The sequence below is a fragment of the Ranitomeya imitator genome, chromosome 8, assembly GCF_032444005.1.
Source record: "Ranitomeya imitator isolate aRanImi1 chromosome 8, aRanImi1.pri, whole genome shotgun sequence".
Classification (NCBI taxonomy): Eukaryota; Metazoa; Chordata; class Amphibia; order Anura; family Dendrobatidae; genus Ranitomeya; species Ranitomeya imitator.
In genome coordinates, this window is record NC_091289.1 from 86,867,161 (window position 1) to 86,894,546 (window position 27,386).

Sequence of the window (27,386 nt, forward strand, 5' to 3'; positions counted from 1 at the left end):
GATTTCATAGAACACAAAACTGTATATAACAGTATATGTACCTGCGCTTAGCCTTATAAGGGAACTATAGTACACAAACACGATAGGTAATTACCTTGTGGGCGGATAAACAGTAATAAGTCCGTCTAGGGCACATGTACCAGAACTGAAAATAGCCGGTGTGCAGGGACTTGCTAGTAGAAAAACAATAATGAATGCGTCTAGGATACGTGTAGCAGGACTGGAATGGTCGGTGTGCAGGGACTAGAGTAGGGGAACAGTAGCAATGTCACAATAAATATGTGAATAAAAAAAGACGTACGTAAAATTACTTAACACCCCGGACAGTGCACAACCACACATAGATAATGCGTGTGTATATGGACTTAAGAGCAGTACCTAAGATATATAATAGGGATCAAGTACCTGTCATGTAGTAAGCCTCGGGGAGGAAGTGAGATAAAATGGTACTAAAAGAAATCCGCAACTTGTTGGTAATCGTAGCACATGAAAGCGTTGCACTTTAGCTAAATGGAGCGTTGTAGCGTTATATCTAGAAGCGTAGTACTTAGCTCAATCAGGCGTTGTGGATGAAATGTCCTCAGGCGGCTAGAGCGGGCACGACGTGACTCTTTAGCACGTGACCCGAACGTCACCGCAGGTCCTGCACAGCATCCTACAGGACTTCATACAGGCCGCGCGAGCGCTCGTCACCGGCCGGGAAGGCGCCCGCTCTAGCCGCCTGAGGACATTTCATCCACAACGCCTGATTGAGCTAAGTACTACGCTGGGGAAACCACTGGGTAAATCTGACAGGGAGAAGGACTTGGGGCTCCTAGTTAATGATAAACTTACCTGGAGCAGCCAGTGCCAGGCAGCAGCTGCCAAGGCAAACAGTATCATGGGGTGCATTACGAGAGGTCTGGATACACATGATGAGAGCATTATACTGCCTCTGTACAAATCCCTAGTTAGACCGCACATGGAGTACTGTGTCCAGTTTTGGGCACCGGTGCTCAGGAAGGATATAATGGAACTAGAGAGAGTACAAAGGAGGGCAACAAAATTAATAAAGGGGATGGGAGAACTACAATACCCAGATAGATTAGCGAAATTAGGATTATTTACTCTAGAAAAAAGACGACTGAGGGGCGATCTAATAACCATGTATAAGTATGTAAGGGGACAATACAAATATCTCGCTGAGGATCTGTTTATACCAAGGAAGGTGATGGGCACAAGGGGGCATTCTTTGCGTCTGGAAGAGAGAAGGTTTTTCCACCAACATAGAAGAGGATTCTTTACTGTTAGGGCAGTGAGAATCTGGAATTGCTTGCCTGAGGAGGTGGTGATGGCGAACTCAGTCGAGGGGTTCAAGAGAGGCCTGGATGTCTTCCTGGAGCAGAACAATATTGTATCATACAATTATTAGGTTCTGTAGAAGGACGTAGATCTGGGGATTTATTATGATGGAATATAGGCTGAACTGGATGGACAAATGTCTTTTTTCGGCCTTACTAACTATGTTGCTATGAGTGTAGGGTATAGAGTGTATGGTATAGAGTGTAGAGTGTAGGGTATAGAGTGTAGGGTATAGAGTGTATGGTATAGAGTGTAGAGTGTAGGGTACAGAGTGTAGGGTATATAGTGTAGAGTGTAGGGTATGGAGTGTAGGGTATAGAGTGTAGGGTATAGAGTGTAGGGTATAGAGTGTAGGGTTTAGAGTGTAGGGTATAGAGTGTAGGGTATAGAGTGTATGGCATAGAGTGTAGGGTATAGAGTGTAGGGTGTAGAGTGTAGGGTATAGAGTGTAGAGTATAGGGTATAGAGTGTAGAGTGTAGGGTATAGAGTGAGGGGTATAGAGTGTATAATATAGAGTGTAGAGTGTAGGGTATAGAGTATAGACTGTAGGGCATAGAGTGTAGGGTGTAGAGTGTAGGGTGTAGAGTGTAGGGTATAGAGTGTATGGTATAAAGTGTAGGGTGTAGAGTGTAGAGTGTAGGGTATAGAGTGTAGGGTATAGAGTATACAGTGTAGGGTGTAGAGTGTAGAGTGTGGGGTATAGAGTGTAGGGTATAGAGTATATGGAATAGAGTGTAGGGTATAGAGTGTAGAGTGTAGGGTATAGAGTGTAGGGTATAGAGTGCATGGTATAGAGGGTAGAGTGTAGGGTATAGAGTGTAGGGTATAGAGTGTAGGGTATAGAGTGTAGGGTATAGAGTGTAGAGTGTAGGGTATAGAGTGTATGGTATAGAGTGTAGGTTATAGAGTGTAGAGTGTAGGGTATAGAGTGTAGGGTATAGAGTGTAGGGTATAGAGTGTGGGGTATAGAGTGTAGAGTGTAGGGTATAGAGTGTAAGGTATAGAGTGTAGGGTATAGAGTGTAGAGTGTAGGGTATAGAATGTAGGGTATAGAGTGTATGGTATAGAGTGTAGGGTATAGAGTGTAGAGTGTAGGGTATAGAGTGTAGGGTATATAGTGTAGAGTGTAGGGTGTAGAGTGTATGGTATAGGGTGTAGGGTATAGGGTGTAGAGTGTATGGTATAGAGTGTAGAGTGTAGGGTATAGAGTGTATAGTGTAGGGCATAGAGTGTAGGGTATAGCGTGTAGAGTGTAGGGTATAGAGTGTAGGGTATAGAGTGTAGGGTATAGAGTGTAGGGTATAGAGTGTAGGCTACAGAGTGTATGGTATAGAGTGTAGGGTATAGAGTGTTTGGTATAGATTGTAGGGTATAGAGTGTATGGAATAGAGTGTAGGGTGTAGAGTGTAGGGTATAGAGTGTAGGGTATAGAGTGTACGGTATAGAGTGTAGGGTATATCGTGTAGGGTATAGAGTGTAGGATATAGAGTGTAGGATATAGAGGGTAGAGTGTAGGGTATAGAGTGTAGGCTATAGAGTGTAGGGTATAAAGTGTAGAGTGTAGGGTATAGAGTGTAGGGTATAGAGTATAGGGTATAGAGTGTGGGGTATAGAGTGTAGTGTGTAGGGTATAGAGTGTAAGGTATAGAGTGTAGAGTAGGGTATAGAGTGTAGGGTATAGAGTGTAGGGTATAGAGTGTAGCGTGTAGGGTATAGAGTGTAGGGTATGGAGTGTAGGGTATGGAGTGTAGGGTATGGAGTGTAGGGTATAGAGTGTAGGGTATAGAGTGTAGGGTATAGAGTGTAGAGTGTAGGGTATAGAGTGTAGAGTGTAGGGTATAGAGTGTAGAGTGTAGGGTATAGAGTGTAGGGTATAGAGTGTAGAGTGTAGGGTATAGAGTGTAGGGTATAAAGTGTAGAGTGTAGAGTGTAGTGTATGGAGTGTAGGGTATAGAGTGTAGGGTATAGAGTGTATGGTATAGAGTGTAGGGTATAGAGTGTAAAGTGTAGGGTATAGAGTGTAGAGTGTAGGTATAGAGTGTAGAGTGTAGGGTATAGAGTGTAGGGTATAGAGTGTACAGTATAGAGTGTAGGGTGTAGAGTGTAGAGTGTAGGGTATAGAGTGTACAGTATAGAGTGTAGGGTGTAGAATGTAGAGTGTAGGGTATAGAGTGTAAGGTATAGAGTGTATGGTATAGAGTGTAGGGTATAGAGTGTAGGGTATAGAGTGTAGAGTGTAGGGTATAGAGTGTAGGGTATAGAGTGTAGGGTATAGAGTGTAGGGTATAGAGTGTAGAGTGTAGGGTATAGAGTGTAGGGTATAGAGTGTAGGGTATAGAGTGTAGAGTGTAAGGTATAGAGTGTAGGGTATAGAGTGTAGGGTATAGAGTGTAGGTTATAGAGTGTAGGGTATAGAGTGTATAGTATAGAGTGTAGGGTATAGAGTGTAGAGTGTAGGGTATAGAGTGTTTGGAATAGCGTGTAGGGTGTAGAGTGTAGGGTGTAGAGTGTAGGGTATAGAGTGTAGGGTATAGAGTGTAGGGTATATCGTGTAGGGTATAGAGTGTAGGGTATAAAGTGTAGGATATAGAGGGTAGAGTGTAGGGTATAGAGTGTAGGGTATAGAATGTAGGGTATAAAGTGTAGAGTGTAGGGTATAGAGTGTAGGTTATAGAGTGTAGGGTATAGAGTGTAGGGTATTGAGTGTGGGGTATAGAGTGTAGAGTTTAGGGTATAGAGTGTAAGGTATAGAGTGTAGGGTATAGAGTGTAGAGTGTAGGGTATAGAATGTAGGGTATAGAGTGTATGGTATAGAGTGTAGGGTATAGAGTGTAGAGTGTAGGGTATAGAATGTAGGGTATAGAGTGTATGGTATAGAGTGTAGGGTATAGAGTGTAGAGTGTAGGGTATAGAGTGTAGGGTATAGAGTGTAGGGTATAGAGTGTAGCGTGTAGGGTATAGAGTGTAGAGTGTAGGGTATAGAGTGTAGGGTATAGAGTGTAGAGTGTAGGGTATAGAGTGTAGGGTATAAAGTGTAGAGTGTAGGGTATGGAGTGTAGGGTATAGAGTGTAGAGTGTAGGGTATAGAGTGTAGGGTATAGAGTGTATGGTATAGAGTGTATGGTATAGAGTGAAGAGTGTAGGGTATAGAGTGTAGGTATAGAGTGTAGAGTGTAGGTTATAGAGTGTAGAGTGTAGGTATAGAGTGTAGAGTGCAGGTTATAGAGTGTAGGGTATAGAGTGTATAGTATAGAGTGTAGGGTGTAGAATGTAGAGTGTAGGGTGTTGTGAATTCTGTGGCAGAGCTCCCTCCTGTGGTCACAAGTGGTACTTCGGCTGATTCTCTCTATGAGCTTCCGTTGGTGGAGGAGAGTGGTACTGCGTAGGGTTGAGCGAAACGGGTCGAACATTTTCAAAAGTCGCCGACTTTTGGCTAAGTCGGGGTTTCATGAAACCCGATCCGACCCCTGTGCGGGGTCGGCCATGCGGTACGCGACTTTCGCGCCAAAGTCGCGTTTCAATGACGCGAAAAGCGCCATTTCTCAGCCAATGAAGGTAAACGCAGAGTGTGGGCAGCGTGATGACATAGGTCCTGGTCCCCACCATCTTAGAGAAGGGCATTGCAGTGATTGGCTTGCTGTCTGCGACGTCACAGGGGCTATAAAGAGGCGTTCCCGCCGACCGCCATCTTACTGCTGCTGATCTGAGCTTAGGGAGAGGTTGCTGCCGCTTTGTCAGAAGCAGGGATAGCGTTAGGCAGGGTCCATTAACCACAAAACCGCTTGTGCTGCAGCGATTTGCACTGTCCAACACCACCCTCGGTGTGCAGGGACAGTGGAAGTTATTTTTTTTTTTTTTCCCCTCAGCGCTGTAGCTCATTGGGCTGCCCTAGAAGGCTCCCTGATAGCTGCATTGCTGTGTGTACGCCGCTGTGCAAACCAACTGCTTTTCTCAAAGCACAAATCCTCTTGTTCCTTCCTTTCTGCACAGCTATCTTTTTTGTTTGTCCACACTTTTTATTTCATTTGTGCATCAGTCCACTCCTTATTGCTGCCTGCCATACCTGGCTGAGATTACTGCAGGCAGGGAGATAGTAGCTGCCTGCCATACCTGGCTGAGATTACTGCAGGCAGGGAGATAGTAATTGTAGGACATTCCCTGTTTTTTTTTTTTTTTTTGGTGGGAGATTAAGATTGGCAATTTGGCATTTCTGCTAGAGTGCCATCCCTGTGTGTGCCATCTCTCTCACATAGTGGGCCATAGAAAGCCTTTTCATTTTTCTGTATTTTTTTTTGTGGGGTGTATAAATTCTCCCTGATAAAAATACAGTGGGAGATTAATATTGGCCTTTGGGCTTGTGTGCCAGTCCTGAGTGTGCCATCTCTCTCACAAATAGTGGGCCATAGAAAGCCTATTTTATTTTTTTGGGGGTTTTATAAATTCTCCCTGAAAAAAAGGGAGATTAATATTGGCCTCTGGGCTTGTGTGCCAGTCCTGAGCGTGCCATCTGTGCCAGCCCTGAGCGTGCCATCTCTCTCACAAATAGTGGGCCATAGAAAGCCTATTTAATTTTTTTTTTGGTTTTATAAATTCTCCCTGAAAAAAAGGGAGATTAATATTGGCCTCTGGGCTTGTGTGCCAGTTGTGAGCGTGCCATCTGTGCCAGTCCTGAGCGTGCCATCTCTCTCACAAATAGTGGGCCATAGAAAGCCTATTTAATTTTTTTTTTGGTTTTATAAATTTTCCCTGAAAAAAGGGAGATTAATATTGGCCTCTGGGCTTGTGTGCCAGTTGTGAGCGTGCCATCTGTGCCAGCCCTGAGCGTGCCATCTCTCTCACAAATAGTGGGCCATAGAAAGCCTATTTAAATATTTTTTTGGTTTTATAAATTCTCCCAGAAAAAAAGGGAGATTAATATTGGCCTCTGGGCTTCTGTGCCAGTCCTGAGCGTGCCATCTGTGCCAGTCCTGAGCGTCCCATCTCTCTCACAAATAGTGGGCCATAGAAAGCCTATTTTTTTTTTTTTTTGGGTTTTAGAAATTCTCCCTGAAAAAAAAAGGGAGATTAATATTGCCCTTTGGGCTTGTGTGCCAGTACTAAGCGTGCCATCTCTCTCTCTCTCTCAGTCAGTGGGCCATAGAACGCCTATTTTTGGTTTTATTTGTTTTCTAAATTCTCCCTGAAAAAATCATTTTATTTTATTTGGTTTCTAAATTCTTCCTGATAAAATCATATTTTTTTTATTATTTTTTTTTCTAAAGTCTCCCTGAAAAAAACAAAACAAAAAAAAAAACAAACAAAAAAAACAGTGGGGGATTAATATTGGCCTTTCTGCTTGTGTGCCAGTCTTGACTCCTGTGTGCGTCATCTCTCACTCAGTGGGCCATAGAACGCCTATTTTTTGTTTTATTAGTTTTATAAATTCTCCCTGAAAAAATCATTTTATTTTATTTGGTTTCTAAATTCTTCCTGATAAAATCATATTTTTTTTATTATTTTTTTTTCTAAAGTCTCCCTGAAAAAAAAAAAAAAAAAAAACAGTGGGAGATTAATATTGGCCTTTCTGCTTGTGTGCCAGTCTTGACTCCTGTGTGCGTCATCTCTCAGTCAGTGGGCCATAGAACGCCTATTTTTGGTTTTATTTGTTTTATAAATTCTCCCTGAAAAAATCATTTTATTTTATTTGGTTTCTAAATTCTTCCTGATAAAATCATATTTTTTTTATTATTTTTTTTTCTAAAGTCTCCCTGAAAAAAAAAAAAAAAAACAAACAAAAAAAACAGTGGGAGATTAATATTGGCCTTTCTGCTTGTGTGCCAGTCTTGACTCCTGGGTGTGCCATCTCTCTCTCTCTCTCTCTCTCTCTCCAATTGTGGTCCATAGAAAGCCTATATTTTTTTTCCTTGATTTGGGTTCCAAAATCTACCAGAGAAAATAACTACATCAATCATTGGTAGAAAAATATTGGCCTCTGGGCTTGTGTGCCACTCCTGACTCCTGTGTGCGTCATCTCTCAGTCAGTGGGCCATAGAACGCCTATTTTTGTTTTTATTTGTTTTATAAATTCTCCCTGAAAAAATCATTTTATTTTATTTGGTTTCTAAATTCTTCCTGATAAAATCATATTTTTTTTATTATTTTTTTTTCTAAAGTCTCCCTGAAAAAAACAAAAAAAAAACAAACAAAAAAAACAGTGGGAGATTAATATTGGCCTTTCTGCTTGTGTGCCAGTCTTGACTCCTGGGTGTGCCATCTCTCTCTCTCTCTCTCTCTCTCCAATTGTGGTCCATAGAAAGCCTATATTTTTTTTCCTTGATTTGGGTTCCAAAATCTACCAGAGAAAATAACTCCATCAATCATTGGTAGAAAAATATTGGCCTCTGGGCTTGTGTGCCACTCCTGATTCCTGTGTGCGTCATCTCTCACTCAGTGGCCCATAGAAAGCATATAGTTTGTTACATTTGTTTTCTAAATTCTCCCTGCAAAAATCTATTTTTTTTTTTTGGGGGGGTTTCTAAAGTGTTCCTGAAAAAAATAAAAATAAAAAAAAAATAATAGTGTGACATTAATATTAACATTTGTGCTTCAGTGACAGTCCTGCGTGTGGGGCATCTCTCTAATTTGCAGCCACCAAAAACAGAGTGTGTAACATTGGGCCTGATTTTCGCTGTGGTCTCACCAACCTGTAAAGGGGTAGCTAAATCATACTGAAGTTATAGCTCACCGTGTAAGTTGTGTGACTGCAACACATAACGTTAGTTTGGTTACGTTTTTAAAACAATGAGGAAGTCTAGTGGAAGAGGTCGTGGCCGGGGGCGTTCATTGTCAGCTGGTAATGAGGGTAGTGGTAGTGGTGGAGCATCAGGTGGTCGTGGGGAAAAAAATATTGCACCTAAGTCTGGAGCTGTGGAGCCAGGTTCGTCGTCCGGCTACACAAGGCCTCGAACGCTCCCTTTTCTGGGATTAGGAAAACCGCTTTTAAAGCCGGAGCAGCAAGAGCAAGTTTTGGCTTATCTTGCTGACTCAGCCTCTAGCTCTTTTGCCTCCTCTCGTGAAACTGGTAAAAGTAAAAGCAGCGCGTCGTTAGTGGATGTTCACGGTCAGGGACAAGTCACTTCCTTGTCCTCTTCAGCAAAAACAACAACAGAGAAGAATGCAGCAGGCGACACAACGGGTTACTCCATGGAGCTCTTTACACATACCGTCCCTGGCTTAGAAAGTGAAGCAGTTAACAGTCCATGCCCATTACAAGTTGAATCTGACATGGAGTGCACTGACGCACAGCCACAGCCAGACTACTATGCTGGTCCTTTGACTCAGACCACAACATTGCCCTCGCAGGGTGCTGATCAAGAATCAGACCCTGATGAGACTATGTTGCCCCATCACGAACGCTATACCACCGAACGACACGGTGACACAGACGAAGTTGCGCAGAAGGTACAAGAAGAGTTATTAGATGACCCAGTTCTTGACCCCGATTGGCAGCCATTGGGGGAACAGGGTGCAGGCGGCAGCAGTTCTGAAGCAGAGGAGGAGGAGGGGCCGCAGCAGGCATCAACATCGCCACAGGTTCCATCTGCCGGGCCCGTATCTTGCCCAAAACGCGTGGCAAAGCCAAAACCTGGTGGAGGACAGCGTGGCCATCCGGTTAAAGCTCAGTCTGCAATGCCTGAAAAGGTATCCGATGCTAGAAAGAGTGCAGTCTGGCATTTTTTTAAACAACATCCAATTGATCAGCGCAAAGTCATCTGTCAAAAATGTTCTACTTCCTTAAGCAGAGGTCAGAATCTGAAAAGTCTCAATACTAGCTGCATGCATAGACATTTAACCACCATGCATTTGAAAGCTTGGACTAACTACCAAACGTCCCTTAAGGTTGTTGCACCCTCGGCCAATGAAGCTAGTCATCAACGCAACATCCCTTCCGGCAGTGTAGGACCACCATTTAGCGCACCACCTGCTGTATCTGTGCAGGTATCTTTGCCAGGCCAAAGCAGTCAGGGTCAGGGAATCACCAGTTTCGTAGTAGGAAACACTGCATCTAGGGCACCGGCGGCAACAATACCATCTCCCACCGTCTCTCAGTCTGCCATGTCCACCGGCACCCCCGCTAGTTCCACGATCTCCAGCTCTCCAGTCCAGCTCACCCTACATGAGACTATGGTTAGAAAAAGGAAATACTTAGCCTCGCATCCGCGTACACAGGGTTTGAACGCCCACATAGCTAGACTAATCTCATTAGAGATGATGCCCTACCGGTTAGTTGAAAGCGAAGCTTTCAAAGACCTGATGGACTACGCTGTACCACGCTACGAGCTACCCAGTCGACACTTTTTTTCCAGAAAAGCCATCCCAGCCCTCCACCAGCATGTTAAAGAGCGCATCGTCCATGCACTCAGGCAATCTGTGAGCACAAAGGTGCACCTGACAACAGATGCATGGACCAGTAGGCATGGCCAGGGACGTTACGTGTCCATCACGGCACACTGGGTAAATGTGGTGGATTCAGGGTCCACAGGGGACAGCAAGTTTGGGACAGTTCTGCCTAGCCCACGGTCTAGTAAACAGTTGTCTGTAGCCGTTCGCACCCCCTCCTCCTCCTCCTCCTCCTCGTCCTCCTGCAGAAGCAAGAGCTCGTCCACAGACCGCAGTCGCACAAACACTCCATCCGCACCTGCCACTGTTGCACACCAGGTCTCCCATTATGGGGCAGCTACTGGCAAACGTCAGCAGGCTGTATTGGCTATGAAGTGTTTGGGCGACAATAGACACACCGCGGAAGTTCTGTCCGAGTTCTTGCAGCAAGAAACGCAGTCGTGGCTGGGCACTGTAGATCTTGAGGCAGGCAAGGTAGTGAGTGATAACGGAAGGAATTTCATGGCCGCCATCTCCCTTTCCCAACTGAAACACATTCCTTGCCTGGCTCACACCTTAAACCTGGTGGTGCAGTGCTTCCTGAAAAGTTATCCGGGGTTATCCGACCTGCTCCTCAAAGTGCGTGGACTTTGCGCACATATCCGCCGTTCGCCTGTACACTCCAGCCGTATGCAGACCTATCAGCGTTCTTTGAACCTTCCCCAGCATCGCCTAATCATAGACGTTGCAACAAGGTGGAACTCAACACTGCACATGCTTCAGAGACTGTGCGAACAGAGGCGGGCTGTTATGTTTTTGTGGGAGGATACACATACACGGGCAGGCAGTAGGATGGCAGACATGGAGTTGTCAGGTGTGCAGTGGTCGAAGATTCAAGACATGTGTCAAGTCCTTCAGTGTTTTGAGGAATGCACACGGCTGGTTAGTGCAGACAACGCCATAATAAGCATGAGCATCCCCCTAATGCGTCTGCTGATGCAAAGTTTGACGCACATAAAGGATCAGGCGTCTGCACCAGAGGAAGAGGAAAGCCTTGATGACAGTCAGCGATTGTCTGGTCAGGGCAGTGTACATGACGAGGTACCGGGCGAAGAGGAGGTGGAGGATGAGGAGGATGATGGGGATGAGTATATTTTTAATGAGGAAGCTTTCCCGGGGGCACGGGAAATTGGTGGCGTGGCAAGGCCGGGTTCTGGTTTTTTGAGGGACACAAGTGACGTAGATTTGCCTGCAACTGCCCCTCAACCAAGCACAACCGCAGATTTGACAACGGGAACTTTGGCCCACATGGCGGATTATGCCTTGCGTATCCTCAAAAGGGACACACGCATTACAAAAATGATGAACGATGACGATTACTGGTTGGCCTGCCTCCTTGATCCTCGCTATAAAGGCAAATTGCAAAATATTATGCCACATGAGAACTTGGAACTAATATTAGCAACAAAACAATCAACTCTTGTTGACCGTTTGCTTCTGGCATTCCCTGCACACAGCGCCCGTGATCGTTCTCACACGAGCTCCAGGGGCCAGCAGACCAGAGGTGTTAGAGGGGCAGAAATCAGAAGTGGCGTTGGCCAGAGGGGTTTTCTGACCAGGTTGTGGAGTGATTTTTCTATGACCGCAGACAGGACAGGTACTGCAGCATCAATTCAAAGTGACAGGAGACAACATTTGTCCAGTATGGTTACAAACTATTTTTCATCCCTTATCGACGTTCTCCCTCAACCGTCATTCCCATTTGATTACTGGGCATCCAAATTAGACACCTGGCCAGAATTGGCAGAATATGCATTGCAGGAGCTTGCTTGCCCGGCAGCTAGTGTCCTATCAGAAAGAGTATTCAGTGCTGCAGGTTCAATACTAACAGAAAAAAGGACTCGTCTGGCTACCCAAAATGTAGATGATCTAACCTTCATTAAAATGAACCACAGCTGGATTTCAAAATCTTTTGCCCCACCCTGCCCGGCTGACACCTAGCTTTCCTATGAAAAGGTCTTGCCTGTGGACTATTCTGAATGACTTTTCCAATCTCGTAATTTTCTTCACCTGATTGTCCAGCATACGACATGTTTCCACCTCACGAAATGGCCAAACTCCCCACACGGGGCCGTGCTATCGCCACTTTGCGCTTGGACCCTTGAGAGTGCTGTTTGTCTGAAGAGGTGGGTGTGGCCGCTTTTGGTCGACGGCACTGCCACTGGGTCCCTCATAGTACAATAAAGTGTCTCTGGCGGTGGTGGTGCGCACCCAACGTCAGACACACCGTTGTAATATGAGGGGCCCTGTGCCTGTACCGCCGGCCACAAGACAGTTCCCCCCCCAGCTCAAACAGTGCTCTACCACTAGCAAAATTATCTCTCACAGCTTCACCAATGTGTAGTCTAGGCGCTGACATCCTTCAATGCCTGGCACTGACAATACCATTGTTTTGACATTTTTGTTATGTTAGGCCTTCGAAGCCTGTCTGCGGTCCCTTCTTTCTACAACTACTACACTGACCAGGCCACTGCTGGCCGTGTTACCCTGGAACCAATTTAAAAGTGCCTACAGTCAGCCCAATTTTGCTATGTTAGGCCTTCGAAGACTGTCTGCCGTCACTCCTTCCACTAGACTTCCACTGACCATACACTGCTGCCCATGTACCCCTGGAACCAATTTAAAGTGCCTACAGCCAGCCCAATTTTGTTATGTTAGGCCTTCGAAGCCTGTCTGCGGTCACTCCTTCCACTAGACTTCCACTGACCAGACCACTGCTGCCCGTGTACCCCTGCAACCAATTTAAAAGTGCCTACAGCCAGCCCAAGTTTGTTATGTTAGGCCTTGGAAGCCTGTCTGCGGTCACTCCTTCCACTAGACTTCCACTGACCAGACCACTGCTGCCCGTGTACCCCTGGAACCAATTTAAAAGTGCCTACAGCCAGCCCAAGTTTGTTATGTTAGGCCTTCGAAGCCTGTCTGCGGTCACTCCTTCCACTAGACTTCCACAGACCAGACCACTGCTGCCCGTGTACCCCTGGAACCAATTTAAAAGTGCCTACAGCCAGCCCAAGTTTGTTATGTTAGGCCTTGGAAGCCTGTCTGCGGTCACTCCTTCCACTAGACTTCCACTGACCAGACCACTGCTGCCCGTGTACCCCTGGAACCAATTTAAAAGTGCCTACAGCCAGCCCAAGTTTGTTATGTTAGGCCTTCGAAGCCTGTCTGCGGTCACTCCTTCCACTAGACTTCCACAGACCAGACCACTGCTGCCCGTGTACCCCTGGAACCAATTTAAAAGTGCCTACAGCCAGCCCAAGTTTGTTATGTTAGGCCTTGGAAGCCTGTCTGCGGTCACTCCTTCCACTAGACTTCCACTGACCAGACCACTGCTGCCCGTGTACCCCTGGAACCAATTTAAAAGTGCCTACAGCCAGCCCAAGTTTGTTATGTTAGGCCTTGGAAGCCTGTCTGCGGTCACTCCTTCCACTAGACTTCCACTGACCAGACCACTGCTGCCCGTGTACCCCTGGAACCAATTTAAAAGTGCCTACAGCCAGCCCAAGTTTGTTATGTTAGGCCTTCGAAGCCTGTCTGCGGTCACTCCTTCCACTAGACTTCCACTGACCAGACCACTGCTGCCCGTGTACCCCTGGAACCAATTTAAAAGTGCCTACAGCCAGCCCAAGTTTGTTATGTTAGGCCTTGGAAGCCTGTCTGCGGTCACTCCTTCCACTAGACTTCCACTGACCAGACCACTGCTGCCCGTGTACCCCTGGAACCAATTTAAAAGTGCCTACAGCCAGCCCAAGTTTGTTATGTTAGGCCTTCGAAGCCTGTCTGCGGTCACTCCTTCCACTAGACTTCCACAGACCAGACCACTGCTGCCCGTGTACCCCTGGAACCAATTTAAAAGTGCCTACAGCCAGCCCAAGTTTGTTATGTTAGGCCTTCGAAGCCTGTCTGCGGTCACTCCTTCCACTAGACTTCCACTGACCAGACCACTGCTGCCCGTGTACCCCTGGAACCAATTTAAAAGTGCCTACAGCCAGCCCAAGTTTGTTATGTTAGGCCTTCGAAGCCTGTCTGCGGTCACTCCTTCCACTAGACTTCCACAGACCAGACCACTGCTGCCCGTGTACCCCTGGAACCAATTTAAAAGTGCCTACAGCCAGCCCAAGTTTGTTATGTTAGGCCTTGGAAGCCTGTCTGCGGTCACTCCTTCCACTAGACTTCCACTGACCAGACCACTGCTGCCCGTGTACCCCTGGAACCAATTTAAAAGTGCCTACAGCCAGCCCAAGTTTGTTATGTTAGGCCTTCGAAGCCTGTCTGCGGTCACTCCTTCCACTAGACTTCCACAGACCAGACCACTGCTGCCCGTGTACCCCTGGAACCAATTTAAAAGTGCCTACAGCCAGCCCAAGTTTGTTATGTTAGGCCTTGGAAGCCTGTCTGCGGTCACTCCTTCCACTAGACTTCCACTGACCAGACCACTGCTGCCCGTGTACCCCTGGAACCAATTTAAAAGTGCCTACAGCCAGCCCAAGTTTGTTATGTTAGGCCTTCGAAGCCTGTCTGCGGTCACTCCTTCCACTAGACTTCCACAGACCAGACCACTGCTGCCCGTGTACCCCTGGAACCAATTTAAAAGTGCCTACAGCCAGCCCAAGTTTGTTATGTTAGGCCTTGGAAGCCTGTCTGCGGTCACTCCTTCCACTAGACTTCCACTGACCAGACCACTGCTGCCCGTGTACCCCTGGAACCAATTTAAAAGTGCCTACAGCCAGCCCAAGTTTGTTATGTTAGGCCTTCGAAGCCTGTCTGCGGTCACTCCTTCCACTAGACTTCCACAGACCAGACCACTGCTGCCCGTGTACCCCTGGAACCAATTTAAAAGTGCCTACAGCCAGCCCAAGTTTGTTATGTTAGGCCTTGGAAGCCTGTCTGCGGTCACTCCTTCCACTAGACTTCCACTGACCAGACCACTGCTGCCCGTGTACCCCTGGAACCAATTTAAAAGTGCCTACAGCCAGCCCAAGTTTGTTATGTTAGGCCTTCGAAGCCTGTCTGCGGTCACTCCTTCCACTAGACTTCCACAGACCAGACCACTGCTGCCCGTGTACCCCTGGAACCAATTTAAAAGTGCCTACAGCCAGCCCAAGTTTGTTATGTTAGGCCTTGGAAGCCTGTCTGCGGTCACTCCTTCCACTAGACTTCCACTGACCAGACCACTGCTGCCCGTGTACCCCTGGAACCAATTTAAAAGTGCCTACAGCCAGCCCAAGTTTGTTATGTTAGGCCTTCGAAGCCTGTCTGCGGTCACTCCTTCCACTAGACTTCCACAGACCAGACCACTGCTGCCCGTGTACCCCTGGAACCAATTTAAAAGTGCCTACAGCCAGCCCAAGTTTGTTATGTTAGGCCTTGGAAGCCTGTCTGCGGTCACTCCTTCCACTAGACTTCCACTGACCAGACCACTGCTGCCCGTGTACCCCTGGAACCAATTTAAAAGTGCCTACAGCCAGCCCAAGTTTGTTATGTTAGGCCTTCGAAGCCTGTCTGCGGTCACTCCTTCCACTAGACTTCCACAGACCAGACCACTGCTGCCCGTGTACCCCTGGAACCAATTTAAAAGTGCCTACAGCCAGCCCAAGTTTGTTATGTTAGGCCTTCGAAGCCTGTCTGCGTCCCGTTCTTTCAACTACAACTACACTGACCAGGCCACTGATGGCCGTGTTCCCCTGGAACCAATTTTAACTTGCCTACAGCCAGCCCTATGTTATTATGTTAGGCCTTCGAAGCCTGTCTGCGTCCCGTTCTTTCAACTACAACTACACTGACCAGGCCACTGATGGCCGTGTTCCCCTGGAACCAATTTTAACTTGCCTACAGCCAGCCCAATGTTAGGCCTTTGATGCCTGTCTGCCGTCACTCCTTCCACTAGGCCTCCACTGACCTGTCTATTGCTGCCCGTGTACCCCTTGAACCAACATCATTAAATATAAAAAAAATTAATTTGATTATAAAAAATAAGATCGTGTTGAGATCTCAAATGCAGACATTTTAACAATCAAAACAAACACACAACAAATATCTGGAACTGTACTACAAAGGTCCAACAGCTACAATTTCTTTCTCCTGCAAGAAGTTAACTGAAAGTTTTTTGGAGTTGTTAACACAGATATGGCATCCACCGAGTGTTGTCCTGTCGCGTCTCCTTTAAATTATTTCCAATAAGATGTTAAACTATTAATTTAATAAAATCAATAATTAAAAAAATAATTGAGTAAGTCAAAAGCACATTGCAAATAAACATTAATTACAAATCAAGAAGCATGGCGCGTCCGAGGGTGAGTAGATACCGAATAAGAATATAATCACCCTCGGACGCGCAATGCTTATTTACAACAGCCTTCCTTCCTAAGAATCAGCCCTTCCGTGGTGTAGAGAGAGGTTGTGTTACACTCCAAGGTGTTCCCCAGGTTGCCTTTCCTGAGCTTCGATCTTCCGGCTCTCGTTTAGTAGCTGTTGGAAACTACGCTGCATTAGGCCTACTAATTGTGTATGGGTGAAACAGTGGCGCATCTGCGGTCCCTCCTTCCACTAGGCCTCCACTGACCTGTCTACTGCGGCCCGTGTACCCCTTGAACCAACCTAATAAAATATTTAAAAAATTAATTTGATTATAAAAAATAAGATCGTGTTGAGATCTCAAATGCAGACATTTTAACAATCAAAACAAACACACAACAAATATCTGGAACTGTACTACAAAGGTCCAACAGCTACAATTTCTTTCTCCTGCAAGAAGTTAACTGAAAGTTTTTTGGAGTTGTTAACACAGATATGGCATCCACCGAGTGTTGTCCTGTCGCGTCTCCTTTAAATTATTTCCAATAAGATGTTAAACTATTAATTTAATAAAATCAATAATTAAAAAAATAATTGAGTAAGTCAAAAGCACATTGCAAATAAACATTAATTACAAATCAAGAAGCATGGCGCGTCCGAGGGTGAGTAGATACCGAATAAGAATATAATCACCCTCGGACGCGCAATGCTTATTTACAACAGCCTTCCTTCCTAAGAATCAGCCCTTTCGTGGTGTAGAGAGAGGTTGTGTTACACTCCAAGGTGTTCCCCGGGTTGCCTTTCATGAGCTTCGATCTTCCGGCTCTCGTTTAGTAGTTGGTGGAAACTACGCTGCATTAGGCCTACAAATTTGGTATGGGGTGTAGAGACAGGTTGTGTTACACTCCAAGGTTTTCACCAGGTTGCCTTTCCTGAGCTTCGATCTTCATGCTCTCGTTTAGTAGTTGTAGAAAAGTACGCTGCATTAGGCCTACAAAATGGGTATGGGGTGGAGAGAGATGGTGTGTTACACTCCAAGGTGTTCCCCAGGTTGCCTTTCCTGAGCTTCGATCTTCATGCTCTCGTTTAGTAGGTGTCGGAAAGTAGGCTGCATTAGGCCTACAAATTGGGTATGGGGTGGAGAGAGATGGTGTGTTACACTCCAAGGTGTTCCCCAGGTTTCCTTGCCATTGCTTCGGTCTTCCGACTCTCGTTTAGTAGTTGTAGAAAAGTACACAGCATTAGGCCTACAAAATGGGTATGGGGTGGAGAGAGATGGTGTGTTACACTCCAAGGTGTTCCCCAGGTTGCCTTTCCTGAGCTTCGATCTTCATGCTCTCGTTTAGTAGGTGTCGGAAAGTAGGCTGCATTAGGCCTAAAAAATGGGGAATGGGGTGGAGAGAGATGGTGTGTTACACTCCAAGGTGTTCCCCAGGTTTCCTTGCCATTGCTTCGGTCTTCCGACTCTCGTTTAGTAGTTGTAGAAAAGTACACTGCATTAGGCCTAAAAAATGGGTATGGGGTGGAGAGAGATGGTGTGTTACACTCCAAGGTGTTCCCCAGGTTGCCTTTCCTGAGCTTCGATCTTCATGCTCTCGTTTAGTAGGTGTCGGAAAGTAGGCTGCATTAGGCCTACAAATTGGGTATGGGGTGGAGAGAGATGGTGTGTTACACTCCAAGGTGTTCCCCAGGTTGCCTTTCCTGAGCTTCGATCTTCATGCTCTCGTTTAGTAGGTGTCGGAAAGTAGGCTGCATTAGGCCTACAAATTGGGTATGGGGTGGAGAGAGATGGTGTGTTACACTCCAAGGTGTTCCCCAGGTTTCCTTGCCATTGCTTCGGTCTTCCGACTCTCGTTTAGTAGTTGTAGAAAAGTACACAGCATTAGGCCTACAAAATGGGTATGGGGTGGAGAGAGATGGTGTGTTACACTCCAAGGTGTTCCCCAGGTTGCCTTTCCTGAGCTTCGATCTTCATGCTCTCGTTTAGTAGGTGTCGGAAAGTAGGCTGCATTAGGCCTAAAAAATGGGGAATGGGGTGGAGAGAGATGGTGTGTTACACTCCAAGGTGTTCCCCAGGTTGCCTTTCCTGAGCTTCGATCTTCATGCTCTCGTTTAGTAGGTGTCGGAAAGTAGGCTGCATTAGGCCTAAAAAATGGGGAATGGGGTGGAGAGAGATGGTGTGTTACACTCCAAGGTGTTCCCCAGGTTGCCTTTCCTGAACTTCTATCTTCAGGCTCTCATTAAATTGTGGTTAAACGGAACAACTGCATTTGGCGTACTAGTTGGTTTGGGGCCTACTATTGGTGTTTGCCGCTCCTTGCTGTTCTCCTGGTTTCCTGTCCTGAAATTCCGTTTTCAGGCGCTCGTTAAGTAGTTGTTAATGTTAGACTGCATTTGGCCTACTAGTTGGGTTGGGGCCTACTATCGGTGTCTGCCACTCCTTGCTGTTCTCCTCCACTGAACAAAGCTGTGCCGCCTGTTTACTACTGTTGCCAATTTTGAACTGCATTTCGACTACTTACTGATTTGGGCCTACTCTCTGTGTCAGCCTCTCATTCCAGTTGTCCTCCACTGCAATGCCCCCTGATTAGTCCTGTGTTACCAAATTTGAACTGCATTTAGCCCACTTTATTCTTTGGGCCTATATCTGTGTTTCCTCCTCATCCTGCCCATTGCCCAGCCAGTGATAGATGAGTCTGCTGGTACATTGACCCATAACGCAACATTTCCCGTGCACGCTACACTGCAAGATTGTGACCCTACTGAAAGTCAGGTCCCCCTTCCCGCATACCATACCACCTTACACGGGGACAAACAGGAAGGTGCAGATGAAAGTGCAGGTTCCTTCATCAGGTGGGGGGAGGAATACTAGTTGGCGACGTCACTGGCACAGGGCCTCTCATGGTACGCAAAAGTGTTGCTGCCGGTGGGAGGCGCCCCCGCCGTGCAAACACACCGCTGTACTTTGAGGGGCCCTGTGCCAGTGCCAATGCCAACGAGTGGGCCCCCCCTGCTTGCTCAGGTTCACAGCACTTGCAAAGTTGAAATACTTACCTCTCCCTGCTCCACTGCCGTGACGTGGTCCAGATTTCCTGGGCCCACTAATTACTTGAACCAGCCCTACCCACCACAACTTTAGCCAAATGACCCCCAATTTCAAATGCCTTCCAATTATTATAAGGTAAATTACGCTTGACAAGCTTCATTAAGAAGAATGGATGGTTTTGACATTAAAATGGGCACTCTAGGTGTTTTCCTGGCCCCCACTCACTGCCGACTATGCTGCCCCATTGACTTGCATTGGGTTTCGTGTTTCGGTCGATCCCAACTTTACGTCATAATCGGCCGATTTCACTCGACCCGACTTTGGACATAGTCGGGTTTCGCAAAACCCGGCTCGACTCTAAAAAGGTCAAGGTCGCTCAACTCTAGTACTGCGGCTTCTGAGTTTCCTTCCTCAGGTGATGTGGTGAAGTCGTTAGGTGCTGCTCTATTTAACTCCACCTAGTGCTTTGATCCTGGCCTCCAGTCAATGTTCTAGTATTGGACTTGCTTCCTCCTGGATCGTTCCTGTGGCCTGGTGCTCTGCATAGCTAAGTTGCTCTTGTGTTTTTTTTGTTTGCTGTTTTTTCTTTCCAGCTTGTTTATTTGGTTTTTCTTGCTTGCTGGAAGCTCTGGGACGCAGAGGGTGTACCTCCGTACCGTTAGTCGATACGGAGGGTCTTTTTGCCCCCTTTGCGTGGTTGTTTGTAGGGTTTTGTGTTGACCGCAAAGTTACCTTTCCTATCCTCGCTCTGTTCAGTAAGTCGGGCCTCACTTTGCTAAATCTATTTCATCTCTACGTTTGTCTTTTCATCTTAACTCACAGTCATTATACGTGGGGGGCTGCCCTTTCCTTTGGGGTATTTCTCTGAGGCAAGGTAGGCTTATTTTCTATCTTCAGGCTAGCTAGTTTCTCAGGCTGTGCCGAGTTGCATAGGGAGCGTTAGGCGCAATCCACGGCTGCCTCTAGTGTGGTTGGAGAGGATTAGGGATTGCGGTCAGCAGAGTTCCCACGTCTCAGAGCTCGTTCTATGTTTTTGGGTTATTGTCAGGTCACTGTATGTGCTCTGACTTTTATGTCCATTGTGGTACTGAATTACCTAATCATAACAGTAGGGTATAGAGTGCAAGGTATAGAGTGTATGGTATAGAGTGTATGGTATAGAGTGTAGGGTATAGAGTGTAGAGTGTACGGTATAGAGTGTAGGGTATAGAGTGTAGGGTATAGAGTGTAGGGTATAGAGTGTAGAGTGTAGGGTATAGAGTGTAGGGTATAGAGTGTAGGGTATAGAGTGTAGGGTATAGAGTGTAGAGTGTAGGGTATAGAGTGTAGAGTGTAGGGCATAGAGTGTAGAGTGTAGGGTATAGAGTGTAGGGTATATAGTGTAGAGTGTAGGGTATAGAGTGTAGGGTATATAGTGTAGAGTGTAGGGTATAGAGTGTAGGGTATATAGTGTAGAGTGTAGGGTATAGAGTGTAGGGTATATAGTGTAGAGTGTAGGGTGTAGAGTGTATGGTATAGGTTGTAGGGTATAGGGTGTAGAGTGTATGGTATAGAGTGTAGAGTGTAGGGTATAGAGTGTATAGTGTATGGCATAGAGTGTAGGGTATAGAGTGTAGGGTATAGAGTGTAGGGTATAGAGTGTAGGGTATAGAGTGTAGAGTGTAGGGTATAGAGTGTAGGGTATATAGTGTAGAGTGTAGGGTATAGAGTGTAGAGTGTAGGGTATAGAGTGTAGGGTATAGAGTGTAGAGTGTAGGGTATAGAGTGTAGGGTATATAGTGTAGAGTGTAGGGTGTAGAGTGTATGGTATAGGGTGTAGGGTATAGGGTGTAGAGTGTATGGTATAGAGTGTAGAGTGTAGGGTATAGAGTGTATAGTGTAGGGCATAGAGTGAAGGGTATAGCGTGTAGGGTATAGAGTGTAGGGTATAGAGTGTAGGGTATAGAGTGTAGGGTATAGAGTGTAGGCTACAGAGTGTATGGTATAGAGTGTAGGGTATAGAGTGTTTGGTATAGATTGTAGGGTATAGAGTGTATGGAATAGAGTGTAGGGTGTAGAGTGTAGGGTATAGAGTGTAGGGTATAGAGTGTACGGTATAGAGTGTAGGGTATATCGTGTAGGGTATAGAGTGTAGGATATAGAGTGTAGGATATAGAGGGTAGAGTGTAGGGTATAGAGTGTAGGGTATATAGTGTAGAGTGTAGGGTATAGAGTGTAGGGTATAAAGTGTAGAGTGTAGGGTATAGAGTGTAGGGTATAGAGTATAGGGTATAGAGTGTGGGGTATAGAGTGTAGAGTGTAGGGTATAGAGTGTAAGGTATAGAGTGTAGAGTAGGGTATAGAGTGTAGGGTATAGAGTGTAGGGTATAGAGTGTAGCGTGTAGGGTATAGAGTGTAGGGTATGGAGTGTAGGGTATGGTGTGTAGGGTATGGTGTGTAGGGTATAGAGTGTAGGGTATAGAGTGTAGAGTGTAGGGTATAGAGTGTAGAGTGTAGGGTATAGAGTGTAGGGTATAGAGTGTAGGGTATAGAGTGTAGAGTGTAGGTTATAAAGTGTAGAGTGTAGAGTGTATGGTATAGAGTGTAGGGTAAAGAGTGTAAAGTGTAGGGTATAGAGTGTAGAGTGTAGGTATAGAGTTTAGAGTGTAGGGTATAGAGTGTAGGGTATAGAGTGTACAGTATAGAGTGTAGGGTGTAGAGTGTAGAGTGTAGGGTATAGAGTGTACAGTATAAAGTGTAGGGTGTAGAATGTAGAGTGTAGGGTGTAGAATGTAGAGTGTAGGGTATAGAGTGTAAGGTATAGAGTGTATGGTATAGAGTGTAAGGTATAGAGTGTATGGTATAGAGTGTAGGGTATAGAGTGTAGGGTATAGAGTGTAGAGTGTAGGGTATAGAGTGTAGGGTATAGAGTGTAGGGTGTAGAGTGTAGGGTATAGAGTGTAGGGTATAGAGTGTAGGGTATAGAGTGTAGAGTGTAAGGTATAGAGTGTAGGGTATAGAGTGTAGGGTATAGAGTGTAGGTTATAGAGTGTAGGGTATAGAGTGTATAGTATAGAGTGTAGGGTATAGAGTGTAGAGTGTAGGGTATAGAGTGTATGGAATAGCGTGTAGGGTGTAGAGTGTAGGGTGTAGAGTGTAGTGTATAGAGGGTAGGTTATAGAGTGTAGAGTGTAGGGTATAGAGTGTAGGGTATAGACTGTATAGTATAGAGTGTAGGGTATAGAGTGTAGGGTACAGAGTGTTTGGAATAGCGTGTAGTGTGTGGGGTGTAGAGTGTAGGGTATAGAGTGTAGGGTATAGAGTGTAGGGTATATCGTGTAGGGTATAGAGTGTAGGGTATAAAGTGTAGGATATAGAGGGTAGAGTGTAGGGTATAGAGTGTAGGGTATAGAGTGTAGGGTATAAAGTGTAGAGTGTAGGGTATAGAGTGTAGATTATAGAGTGTAGGGTATAGAGTGTAGGGTATAGAGTGTGGGGTATAGAGTGTAGAGTGTAGGGTATAGAGTGTAGGGTATAGAGTGTGGGGTGTAGAGTGTAGGGTATAGAGTGTAGGGTATAGAGTGTAGGGTATAGAGTGTAGGGTATAGAGTGTAGAGTGTAGGGTATAGAGTGTAGAGTGTAGGGCATAGAGTGTAGAGTGTAGGGTATAGAGTGTAGGGTATAGAGTGTAGAGTGTAGGGTATAGAGTGTAGGGTATATAGTGTAGAGTGTAGGGTATAGAGTGTAGGGTATATAGTGTAGAGTGTAGGGTGTAGAGTGTATGGTATAGGGTGTAGGGTATAGGGTGTAGAGTGTATGGTATAGAGTGTAGAGTGTAGGGTATAGAGTGTATAGTGTAGGGCATAGAGTGTAGGGTATAGAGTGTAGGGTATAGAGTGTAGGGTATAGAGTGTAGGGTATAGAGTGTAGAGTGTAGGGTATAGAGTGTAGAGTGTAGGGTATAGAGTGTAGAGTGTAGGGTATAGAGTGTAGGGTATAGAGTGTAGAGTGTAGGGTATAGAGTGTAGGGTATATAGTGTAGAGTGTAGGGTGTAGAGTGTATGGTATAGGGTGTAGGGTATAGGGTGTAGAGTGTATGGTATAGAGTGTAGAGTGTAGGGTATAGAGTGTATAGTGTAGGGCATAGAGTGTAGGGTATAGCGTGTAGAGTGTAGGGTATAGAGTGTAGGGTATAGAGTGTAGGGTATAGAGTGTAGGGTATAGAGTGTAGGCTACAGAGTGTATGGTATAGAGTGTAGGGTATAGAGTGTTTGGTATAGATTGTAGGGTATAGAGTGTATGGAATAGAGTGTAGGGTGTAGAGTGTAGGGTATAGAGTGTAGGGTATAGAGTGTACGGTATAGAGTGTAGGGTATATCGTGTAGGGTATAGAGTGTAGGATATAGAGTGTAGGATATAGAGGGTAGAGTGTAGGGTATAGAGTGTAGGGTATATAGTGTAGAGTGTAGGGTATAGAGTGTAGGGTATAAAGTGTAGAGTGTAGGGTATAGAGTGTGGGGTATAGAGTGTAGAGTGTAGGGTATAGAGTGTAAGGTATAGAGTGTAGAGTAGGGTATAGAGTGTAGGGTATAGAGTGTAGGGTATAGAGTGTAGCGTGTAGGGTATAGAGTGTAGGGTATGTAGTGTAGGGTATGGTGTGTAGGGTATGGAGTGTAGGGTATAGAGTGTAGGGTATAGAGTGTAGAGTGTAGGGTATAGAGTGTAGAGTGTAGGGTATAGAGTGTAGGGTATAGAGTGTAGGGTATAGAGTGTAGGGTATAGAGTGTAGAGTGTAGGGTATAGAGTGTAGCGTGTAGGGTATAGAGTGTAGGGTATGGAGTGTAGGGTATGGAGTGTAGGGTATGGTGTGTAGGGTATGGAGTGTAGGGTATAGAGTGTAGGGTATAGAGTGTAGAGTGTAGGGTATAGAGTGTAGAGTGTAGGGTATTGAGTGTAGGGTATAGAGTGTAGGGTATAGAGTGTAGGGTATAGAGTGTAGGGTATAGAGTGTAGAGTGTAGGGTATAGAGTGTAGAGTGTAGGGTATAGAGTGTAGGGTATAGAGTGTAGAGTGTAGGGTATAGAGTGTAGGGTATATAGTGTAGAGTGTAGGGTGTAGAGTGTATGGTATAGGGTGTAGGGTATAGGGTGTAGAGTGTATGGTATAGAGTGTAGAGTGTAGGGTATAGAGTGTATAGTGTAGGGCATAGAGTGTAGGGTATAGCGTGTAGAGTGTAGGGTATAGAGTGTAGGGTATAGAGTGTAGGGTATAGAGTGTAGAGTATAGAGTGTAGGCTACAGAGTGTATGGTATAGAGTGTAGGGTATAGAGTGTTTGGTATAGATTGTAGGGTATAGAGTGTATGGAATAGAGTGTAGGGTGTAGAGTGTAGGGTATAGAGTGTAGGGTATAGAGTGTACGGTATAGAGTGTAGGGTATAGAGTGTAGGGTATAGAGTGTAGGATATAGAGTGTAGGATATAGAGGGTAGAGTGTAGGGTATAGAGTGTAGGGTATATAGTGTAGAGTGTAGGGTATAGAGTGTAGGGTATAAAGTGTAGAGTGTAGGGTATAGAGTGTGGGGTATATAGTGTAGAGTGTAGGGTATAGAGTGTAGGGTATAGAGTGTAGCGTGTAGGGTATAGAGTGTAGGGTATGGTGTGTAGGGTATGGAGTGTAGGGTATGGAGTGTAGGGTATAGAGTGTAGAGTGTAGGGTATAGAGTGTAGAGTGTAGGGTATAGAGTGTAGAGTGTAGGGTATAGAGTGTAGAGTGTAGGGTATAGAGTGTAGGGTATAGAGTGTAGAGTGTAGGTTATAAAGTGTAGAGTGTAGAGTGTATGGTATAGAGTGTAGGGTATAGAGTGTAAAGTGTAGGGTATAGAGTGTAGAGTGTAGGTATAGAGTTTAGAGTGTAGGGTATAGAGTGTAGGGTATAGAGTGTACAGTATAGAGTGTAGGGTGTAGAGTGTAGAGTGTAGGGTATAGAGTGTACAGTATAGAGTGTAGGGTGTAGAATGTAGAGTGTAGGGTATAGAGTGTAAGGTATAGAGTGTATGGTATAGAGTGTAAGGTATAGAGTGTATGGTATAGAGTGTAGGGTATAGAGTGTAGGGTATAGAGTGTAGAGTGTAGGGTATAGAGTGTAGGGTATAGAGTGTAGGGTATAGAGTGTAGAGTGTAGGGTATAGAGTGTAGGGTATAGAGTGTAGGGTATAGAGTGTAGAGTGTAAGGTATAGAGTGTAGGGTATAGAGTGTAGGGTATAGAGTGTAGGTTATAGAGTGTAGGGTATAGAGTGTATGGAATAGCGTGTAGGGTGTAGAGTGTAGGGTGTAGAGTGTAGTGTATAGAGTGTAGGTTATAGAGTGTAGAGTGTAGGGTATAGAGTGTAGGGTATAGAGTGTATAGTATAGAGTGTAGGGTATAGAGTGTAGAGTGTAGGGTATAGAGTGTTTGGAATAGCGTGTAGGGTGTAGAGTGTAGGGTATAGAGTGTAGGGTATAGAGTGTAGGATATATCGTGTAGGGTATAGAGTGTAGGGTATAAAGTGTAGGATATAGAGGGTAGAGTGTAGGGTATAGAGTGTAGGGTATAGAGTGTAGGGTATAAAGTGTAGAGTGTAGGGTATAGAGTGTAGGTTATAGAGTGTAGGGTATAGAGTGTAGGGTATAGAGTGTGGGGTATAGAGTGTAGAGTTTAGGGTATAGAGTGTAAGGTATAGAGTGTAGGGTATAGAGTGTAGAGTGTAGGGTATAGAATGTAGGGTATAGAGTGTATGGTATAGAGTGTAGCGTGTAGGGTATAGAGTGTAGAGTGTAGGGTATAGAGTGTAGGGTATAGAGTGTAGAGTGTAGGGTATAGAGTGTAGGGTATAAAGTGTAGAGTGTAGAGTGTAGGGTATGGAGTGTAGGGTATAGAGTGTAAAGTGTAGGGTATAGAGTGTAGAGTGTAGGTATAGAGTGTAGAGTGTAGGGTATAGAGTGTAGGGTATAGAGTGTACAGTATAGAGTGTAGGGTGTAGAGTGTAGAGTGTAGGGTATAGAGTGTACAGTATAGAGTGTAGGGTGTAGAACGTAGAGTGTAGGGTATAGAGTGTAAGGTATAGAGTGTATGGTATAGAGTGTAGGGTATAGACTGTAGGGTATAGAGTGTAGAGTGTAGGGTATAGAGTGTAGAGTGTAGGGTATAGAGTGTAGGGTATAGATTGTAGGGTATAGAGTGTAGGGTATAGAGTGTAGAGTGTAGGGTATAGAGTGTAGGGTATAGAGTGTAGGGTATAGAGTGTAGAGTGTAAGGTATAGAGTGTAGGGTATAGAGTGTAGGGTATAGAGTGTAGGTTATAGAGTGTAGGGTATAGAGTGTATAGTATAGAGTGTAGGGTATAGAGTGTAGAGTGTAGGGTATAGAGTGTATGGAATAGCGTGTAGGGTGTAGAGTGTAGGGTGTAGAGTGTAGGGTATAGAGTGTAGGTTATAGAGTGTAGAGTGTAGGGTATAGAGTGTAGCGTATAGAGTGTATAGTATAGAGTGTAAGGGTATAGAGTGTAGTGTAGGGTATAGAGTGTTTGGAATAGCGTGTAGGGTGTAGAGTGTAGGGTGTAGAGTGTAGGGTATAGAGTGTAGGGTATAGAGTGTAGGGTATATCGTGTAGGGTATAGAGTGTAGGGTATAAAGTGTAGGATATAGAGGGTAGAGTGTAGGGTATAGAGTGTAGGGTATAGAGTGTAGGGTATAAAGTGTAGAGTGTAGGGTATAGAGTGTAGGTTATAGAGTTTAGGGTATAAAGTGTAGGGTATAGAGTGTGGGGTATAGAGTGTAGAGTTTAGGGTATAGAGTGTAAGGTATAGAGTGTAGGGTATAGAGTGTAGAGTGTAGGGTATAGAATGTAGGGTATAGAGTGTATGGTATAGAGTGTAGCGTGTAGGGTATAGAGTGTAGAGTGTAGGGTATAGAGTGTAGGGTATAGAGTGTAGAGTGTAGGGTATAGAGTGTAGGGTATAAAGTGTAGAGTGTAGAGTGTAGGGTATGGAGTGTAGGGTATAGAGTGTAAAGTGTAGGGTATAGAGTGTAGAGTGTAGGTATAGAGTGTAGAGTGTAGGGTATAGAGTGTAGGGTATAGAGTGTACAGTATAGAGTGTAGGGTGTAGAGTGTAGAGTGTAGGGTATAGAGTGTACAGTATAGAGTGTAGGGTGTAGAACGTAGAGTGTAGGGTATAGAGTGTAAGGTATAGAGTGTATGGTATAGAGTGTAGGGTATAGACTGTAGGGTATAGAGTGTAGAGTGTAGGGTATAGAGTGTAGAGTGTAGG